Below are 8,428 nucleotides of genomic sequence, written 5' to 3'. Positions count from 1 at the left end.
GAACAGACAGTCCCATGCCACTTTTAGTGGAGGATATGTCTCATAAATATCTGTGACACAAATAAGGAATTTTATGTCTATATATATACGTGCTTTTTCCTCAGTGTGTTGCTCTGTTGCCCAGGCTGGAGGGTGGTGGCATGACCATACCTCACCACAGCCTCTATCTCCTGGGCTCAAGCAATCCTCATGCTGCAGCCCTCTGAGTAGTTGGGAATACAGGTGGGTGCCACCATGCCCAGCTAATTTATTTAATTATTTTTTTAGATGTAAGATCTCACTGTGTTGCTCAGGCTGGTCTCAAATACATGGACTCAAGTGATCCTCCCACTTCTGCCAATTTTTATAGATGCTCTGATTAATCGCTTCCTTCTCTGGTTCAGGGTTTTCTGTCATGTGCACAATGAGTTTGATTATCTATAGACTCAATACATTCAGACCCTTTTACTTTTTAAGGTTGTGTTATTGCACTTTTACATATCTGGACTGGTAACTGTTTTTTTCTGAATTTTCCTGTAGATCATTCAGGCAATAGGGTTCTGAAATATCCGTAGATATTGATCATAGCTTCTAGGCTTAGTCTACTGTGATATGATGCACAACAGTGGTAACTATGCTCCCCATATACTCTACTCCCAAATATCAGCCAAACAACTTGTTCATAAGACAGTGCTGACATTATTTGCATAATGCTGTAAACAAGAGCACTATCTCGATAGAGGCACTAGTATGTCACACATGTGGAAGGGCTTTAGGTATAGGTATATTTATTCTGATTTTGGAGTCTGGTGTAAAGTGCGTTTTTTAAAGTGGGGGATGGTTTGGTTAGAATTCAGTAGGGATCATAATAATTGAGGATTGGTGGACAACAACAGGAGGATTTTTAGACAAGGGATTCAAAGAGCTTTGGCATTGAGAAATGTCATTTGACACTTTTTACTGAGGAGTTGATGGATCTTTCAGGCAGTTGCTGGAATGAGCAATAGTTTTTTTTTTACAACTTTTATTTTCCTTGGCAAGAGATTCCTGTATTACTAAAGTTACATTGATGAAGCCAGTGGAGTATAAACTCTCATTTATTTAGACAGTAAGCTGTGTGCATGATTCATCTTCTTATTACATTTATATTATTCTGTTTTATATGGGAAATAGTATATAGAAGAGAAGGATAAGAAGGGGGCCCTGATCAGAACGTAGCTTGTTGTAAACAAATTAGGATATATTGTTGAATTGACTCCTATATATTCCATCTAGCTGGGCTCCTTTTAAGGAAATACCTTGAGAAGGAAACGTGTAGTTCCTCAGTCCCTCCCTCCCTCTCTATAAAAAGCAGCGTGAGTAAGAATTGTGGTTCTTCAAAGTTTTTTTAAGGAGTGAGAGTAGTCATAATCCTGATCTGTTATTAATTTGTCTTTTACCTTTTTCGTTCTTTTTTTGATAAGGACACTATTAAATTTTACTTTCTTTGGTCCCTTATTAAGTCCAGTTTTTAGTACAGTGCAGTCATAGGTTCTCAAAGAATGGATTTAGACTTTCTGTGAGCAACTCATTAGCAAATGGTCAATGTCATGTCATCAGATGGCTGGACAGTTCTGCTTCACAAGGACCTGGAGTTTAATGATTACTGAATGGCTCCACTCCAGCTTCAAAGGCCAGGCTTTAACCTTATGCCAAATGTGCGCTTCCTCCTGCCATTCCTGTGGGAGACAACCCAGGAGCAAGTGGATGGGTTAAAGGATCATAATGGACTGGGATGGGAGCAAGTTTTGAGGTAGCCCTTGTGAAACACAGGAAGTAGCAGAAAATATGAAAGACGCTGTAGAGACAAGAAGAGTTGTCTGATACATGACCCTAGCAACTCTCTAGCTGCTAAGGGAAGAGTCAGAGCTGAGACCAGAACAGCTGGTCTACCTGTGGGAGGTCTCGATTTCCCATGTGACTAGAGCTTCCCATACTTCAAGCACAGGAATCTCTGAACAAATCTGGATTTCAACAGGATGGTAAGTAGAAAGTCTACAGATTCTGAGGAGTTGGCAACTTTCAGAGTACTGTAGTAAACAGTGTCACCTAAACTCAGAATGCTTGGCGATTGAGGTCAAATTATTTACTACCTATCGTGTTAAGGGCAAGTCTCCTACTTGCCTCATAAAAGGGGAGCAGAGTAGGGAAATGGAGGTCCCTGTGAATAAATGCATTTAGCTATGCTGTAGCCCAAGTGAAGCCTCCACATGAGGCTGAGAGGACAAGAGGTCACATGTACTTATTGTCCCTTTTTCCTGTGAGTTCTTGTCTGTCCAAGTGACACTTCACATGTACAAAACAGACACGGTTATCTGCAGATGGAACACACATTTCATCAGTAATTACATATTTTGTGGTAGCCTTTGTGGCCCACATAAAAGATGACCTTTTTGTCTGAAAAGACTGAATTCCCAAGGGGTGGGCAAAATTGGATTCTCGTGTGTATTTGCATACACTTTTTTTTTTTGAGACAGAGTCTGGCTCTGTCACCCAGGCTGGAGTGCAACAGTGGAATCTCAGCTCACTGCAACCTCCACCTCCCAGGTTCAAGCGATTCTCCTGCCTCAGCCTCCTGAGTAGCTGGGACTACAGGCACATGCTACCATGCCCAGTTAATTTTTATATTCTTAGTGGAGATAGGGTTTCACCATTTTGGCCAGGATGGTTTTGATCTCTTGACCTCGTGATCCACCCGCCTTGGCCTCCCAAAGTGCTGGGATTACAGGCATGAGCCACTGCACCCAGCCTGCATATACTTCTATAACAGCATTTATTGGCCATTGAGGATGTTCTGTGAAAAGGCTTAAATATTTTCCATGCTGGTTTGTCATCCGTAGTGGTTCATAAGACTCATGTTGCCAACCACAAACAGCATTTTAAAGAAATGAGATAAAATAGTAAATAGCATTTATTGCATATAGAGTATTTAAATAGACTGTACACCAACATGCACATGCACGTATTTATTTCCCTAGTAGAATATACACAAATGGTGTATTTCTCATGCATTGTAACTGTGTATTTCTCATGCCTGTATTTCTCATGCATTGCAATAAAAATTTTGAAGTTCACTACTTTAGCCATTATCAGACAAAATTTCAGCCAGTTGTTTAGGCTTCTGTGAAGATGATGGATTAAGACTTGCTCAGAATAAGTTCACTGTTGTCTGTAGCTTTCTACATAATGCTTGAAATAGTTCTCAGTGATGTTTAAATTGGTCAGTTTTACTGTGGGCATTTGACCCTCAGCAAACTAATTTGTGAACTCATGAGCTGGTGAGAAGGAAGGCTGATGAGTTGTGGGGCTTTACTTCCTACCATGTCTTTCTGCAGCTGCAGGGTGTGTTCATGTGTGTGCTTCTGCACTCGTCTCATAGTGTTTTGATGTGTTTCTTTCATTTCCCACCTGTTATTGTTGACTGTGTCTTATGGTTCCTATTATGTAATTCATTAGCATCCAGTGACAGTGACATTTGTGGTATTCAGTGTTGATCCGTTTTACATGTATTTCAAAATATTTTCAAGCCTGAATATTTATTCTTACCAACTTTCCTTTAAGTACTTGGAGGAGTCCAATGCAATTCAATATTAGTATTTGATGTTAGATCTTACTGGGCTATAATCCTGCTAAATTTCCAATCATACTAAGTGTTGTTACACCCAAGCTTTTATGTCACCATAATGCTTTGATATATAACACATTGACCAAGACATAGTTGTAAGATTCTGAGATATTCGCTTTTTAAATTTCCTACTTTTAAGTTCAGGCACACATGTGCAGAAGGAGGTGCAGGTTTGTTACATGGGTAAATGTGTGCCATGGTGGTTTGCCGCACAGATCATCCCATTACCCAGGTATTAAGACCAGCATCCACTAGCTATTCTTCCTGATCCTTTCCATCTGCTCACTCCCTGCTCTTTGCTAGGACCCAATCAATGCATGTAGTTCCCCCAGATATGTCCATGTGTTTTCATCATTTGGCTCTCACTTTTAAGTGAGAACATGCAGTATTTGGTTTTCTGTTCCTGCTTTAGTTTGCTAAGGATAATGGCCTTTACCTCCAACCATATCCCTGCAGAGAACATGACCTGATTCATTTTTATGGTTGCATAGTATTTTATGGTGTATATGTGCCACATTTTCTTTATCCAGTCCACCACTGATGGGATTGATACATCAAGTATCACAGTAACACGTGGTACTTGCTGTGAGGGCTATCATATTGTGACGGGGCAGACAGACCCTTAAACAGAAGAGCAGCTGAAATACAAAGGAGAAATACAGGGAAGGTACCCAGGAGAATAAATAAACAGTAAATGCAGTGACCACGAAGCAGGAAGAAAACGATACAATTTTTTTCTTGAAAAGGTAATCTTTCTCCTTTGCTTTTGCACCTCTTCTGATAATCAGTTTTTCATGTCTGTGAGTCTATTGCTGGACTCTATTCTAATCTGTTGGGATTTTCCCCAAAACCACACTGTCTTGATTACTATAGAATTAACATAACTGATGTATGGGGCTTGATGATTAAAATCATCATAATAAAATAAGTAAATAAATAAAATTAATGTGAATCTTGACATTATGTAGTGTGAGTTTCCCAAAGTTATGCTTCAGAATTGTTTTGTCCTGGTTCACTTTCCTTTCTAGATAATTTACTTCAATGTAGTAGGTTGTTTACATTGATGCAGTTCTGCCTTCAATGGCAGCAGATAAATGTATTAGTAGCTACTGAATGACATGGGGGAAGAAGGTGAGTTCCACCTTAGCTTGAGGAATGATCCAATATAGAGGGAGCAGTTGATACTTCAGGAGAGAGAAGTAGATCATTGCAGGAGCAGAGTCCCTGAGAAGGTGGGAGGCATGGGATCCTGAGCTGAGGTGAGGGGGCTGGCTTCAGTTAGGAGCATTCTATGCAGAAAGATGGGAGATAATTCAAGGGAATCACTGAAAATCAGGGTGGCCTTGGGGATCTCTGACACAGTGGCAGCAGCAGTGTGATTCACCAGCAAGACCATGACTCACTATAAAATGTGAAAGCCTTCTTCCAATAAAGAGTGAAGGGGTAGAGATGATGAAGCTGTAACACCTTGGAGACTATGGATTTCCCCATAATGTGAAGCAGCTGCTGACCTGTTATCTGTTATGAGAAACACATGTACTCCCAGTATTTAACAATAATCCCTCCAACTGCAAGAGAGCTGGCTCACTGGATCCCTTGTCCGCAGTTCTGTGCTGGATAATTTAAGGGGGAAAAGTGCAGTCAGATGCTGACTTTGGCTTTTGTTTTCTTCTAAAGGCAGGTAAGGAAAGGACCTATACATTACCAAAGGTGAGCTTTGAGTAGGACAAAAATGTTAAAAGTTTGAATTTCTCTTTCCTCCAAGTGGGAGGAAAAAAATCAGTATCCTGAACTTCTGCAAAGCCTTAGATCAACCTTAAGCCTTAGATAAATGATAAAAAGCAGGGGTGGGGGGAGGGAAGGCCGCTTGCAATGGCTCACACCTGTAATCCCAGCATTTTGGGAGGCTGAAGCATGAGAATTACTTGAGGACAGGAGTTCAAGACCAGCCTGGGCGACATAGTGAGCCCCCTCCCCCCACCCCACCCATGCTCAACAAAATTTTTAAATTAGCTGGGCCTGGTGGCACTGCCTGTAGTCCCATCTACTCAGGAATGTGAGGCGGGAGGATCGCTGGAGCCCAGGAGTCCGAGTTTGCAGTGAGTTATGATCCCACCAGTGCACCCCAGCCTACGCAACAGAGGGAAACCCTGTTTCAAAAAGGAGGTTGGGGGAATATGAAGACACATTCCAGTCTTGTCTTCACCTGGGCTACCGCTGCTTCAGCCCCCTCCCAAACATTTGAGCCAGGATCCCTCTTGGCCATGGTACTTGTGACTCTGTGAATGCTGAATTTATTGCTAGCAGTTTGAAGGAAATTTCCATGAGAAGAAAAAAGGGGGAAGTTCTAAACTGGCCTTGCATCTTGTGGCTATTACATCTGCATGTGTGATGATATTAACAGAGGAGGTCCAGCAGTTTGACTACTCAGTGAAGCAGCCACAAACCAGGGAGTGATGTTTTCCATGCTTCTCACTGGATAAATGATAGAGAAAAAAAGGGATGGAGTTTCTGTAAACCCATTTTTTGAATTTTGACAAATTCAAGATTTCATCTTGACTGTTTCTTAAACATGATGAATCTTTTCATCTAAATTATATTAAAATACTTTTTTTCTGAAAATCCTTTTGTCCCTCTTGCAGAGAACTCTTCCAGAAAGAGAGGTCTGGAGAAAGGAAGAGGATGATTAAAGAAGTAAAATGTTTGCATCACAAAATGGTACATGGTGATTTTTAACAATTGGAGAAAACATGAAACCTGGCAATGAGGAGAGGCAAGGGAGGGAGGGAAGACATTAGTTGTCTCTGTTTTTCAAAATTGTTGCTAAAATCTCTCCACTTTTCCTCAATACTTTCCATGCAGGCTTTCCAAGCCACTGTGAGCCAACGTTGAAATCACACTGACACTCGAACCCACAATCACCTACAGGTATTTAGGGATTTCAGTTACCAGTCCAGAGATTTAAATGTGCAATAACACAACATAAAAAGGTAAAGAAGCATGAATGTATTGAGTCTACAGAAATAGTTAAATTCATTGTATGCATGGAAGAAAACCCAGAACCAGAGAAGGAAGTGATTAATCAACACATGTATAAAAATTGGCCCAGGTGGGAAGATTACTTGAGCCCATGTATTTGAGACCGCCTGAGCAATACAGTGAGTCCCCGCAACTTAAAAAAACAAAAAACAAACAAAAAAAAACACTAAATAAATTAGCTGGGCATGGTGGCGTCCACCTGTATTCCCAACTACTCAGGAGGCTGCAGCATGAGGATTGCTCGAGCCCAGGAGATGGAAGCTGCAATGAGGTATGGTCATGCCACCACTCTTCAGCCTGGGCAAGAAAGCAACACCCTGAAAAAAAGTATGTGTAAATATGGACATAAAATTCCTTATTTCTGTCACAGATCTTTCTGAGACGCACCCTCCACTAAGGGTGACATAGGACTGTCTGTTCCCAAAGTTTCTGGATGCATGAGAATAGTTGGGCAAGAGGGAGAAAAAAAAAAAAAAACCTGGCTGGGTGTGGTGGCTCATGCGTGTAATCCCAGGACTTTGGAGGGCCAAGGCAGGCAGATCACCTGTCAGGAGTTCAAGACCAGCCTGGCCAACATGGTGAAACCCTGTCTCTACTAAAATACAAAAAATTAGCCGAGCATGGTGGCACGCACCTGTATTCCCAGCTACTCTGGATGCTGAGGCAGGAGAATTGCTTGAGCCCAGGAAGTGGAGGTTGCAGTGAGCCAAGATCATGCCACTGCACTCCAGCTGGGCAACAGAGCAAGACTCTGTCTAAAAACGAAAACAAACAAAATCTCAACTCCCTTTCTTTCTACTACAGACAGCCTGGCGGTATGGGTCTGGAGACAGCTGGAAAGCCCTGGCCGGCCCTGCATGTGCCTGACTCAGTGTGCATGCTCCTTGCTGCCCAACTCCCTTGTTGCCCATGCACTGTGCTGTCTGCCCTCTGTCCCTGCAGAACTGAGCAAGGAGACGTCGTGACTTCCTTCTGTCATACCAACTACAAATAAGTTGGTAGATGCTCACATCAATCCTACCAGAAGTTGAAGTGTGAGTGAGTGTGAGGAGGAGCCCGTGGGCATGGTCCATGGCCTCCTAGGGAGAAGGGCCTTGAGGTCCTTATCCTTCTCCTAACAGGCAGTGATGCAGCCATGGGCTTGCTGTCATGGACAGTCCAGACACGGGAGTAAGGAGGGCCATAGAGGGGAGGAATGTCAAGTGAACATGGAGTATTTTTGTTGTTGTTTGCTTTTGTTTTTGAGACAGGGTCTCACTGTGCCACCTAAGCTAGAGTGTAGGGGCATGATCATGGTTCACTGTAGCCTCAACCTCCTGGGCTCAGGTGATCCTCCCACCTCAGCCTCCCACATAGCTAGAACTGCTGGCAGGCACAACCATGCTCAGCTAATTTTTGTATTTTTAGTGGATAAGGGGTTTCACCGTGTTGCCCAGGCTGGTCTCAAACTGCTGGTAGAGTGAGTTTTGAGCAGGGAAACTATGTGTGTTATTTGAGTACCAGGGCATATGAAACTGCCCACAGAGGACAGATTCAGAAATGCTCATTTGGGACCTGGGAGAGAGCAGAGGACCGCAGCGGGGGATAGGGTATCATGAGGCGGGTCACCAGAGCCCACAAGGCAGGCACCAATCTCACTGCACATGCTTCTTGGGGGCCGGTCTCAGGGCACATGTTCATTATGTGTCTTCCGGTAGGCCCCTTCACCCACGTGGTGAACGTGGGGAAGCTGTGAGGGTGTGAAGG

Source organism: Macaca nemestrina, chromosome X, assembly GCF_043159975.1.
Source record: "Macaca nemestrina isolate mMacNem1 chromosome X, mMacNem.hap1, whole genome shotgun sequence".
Classification (NCBI taxonomy): domain Eukaryota; kingdom Metazoa; phylum Chordata; class Mammalia; order Primates; family Cercopithecidae; genus Macaca; species Macaca nemestrina.
Note: the sequence above shows the minus strand (reverse complement) of the source record.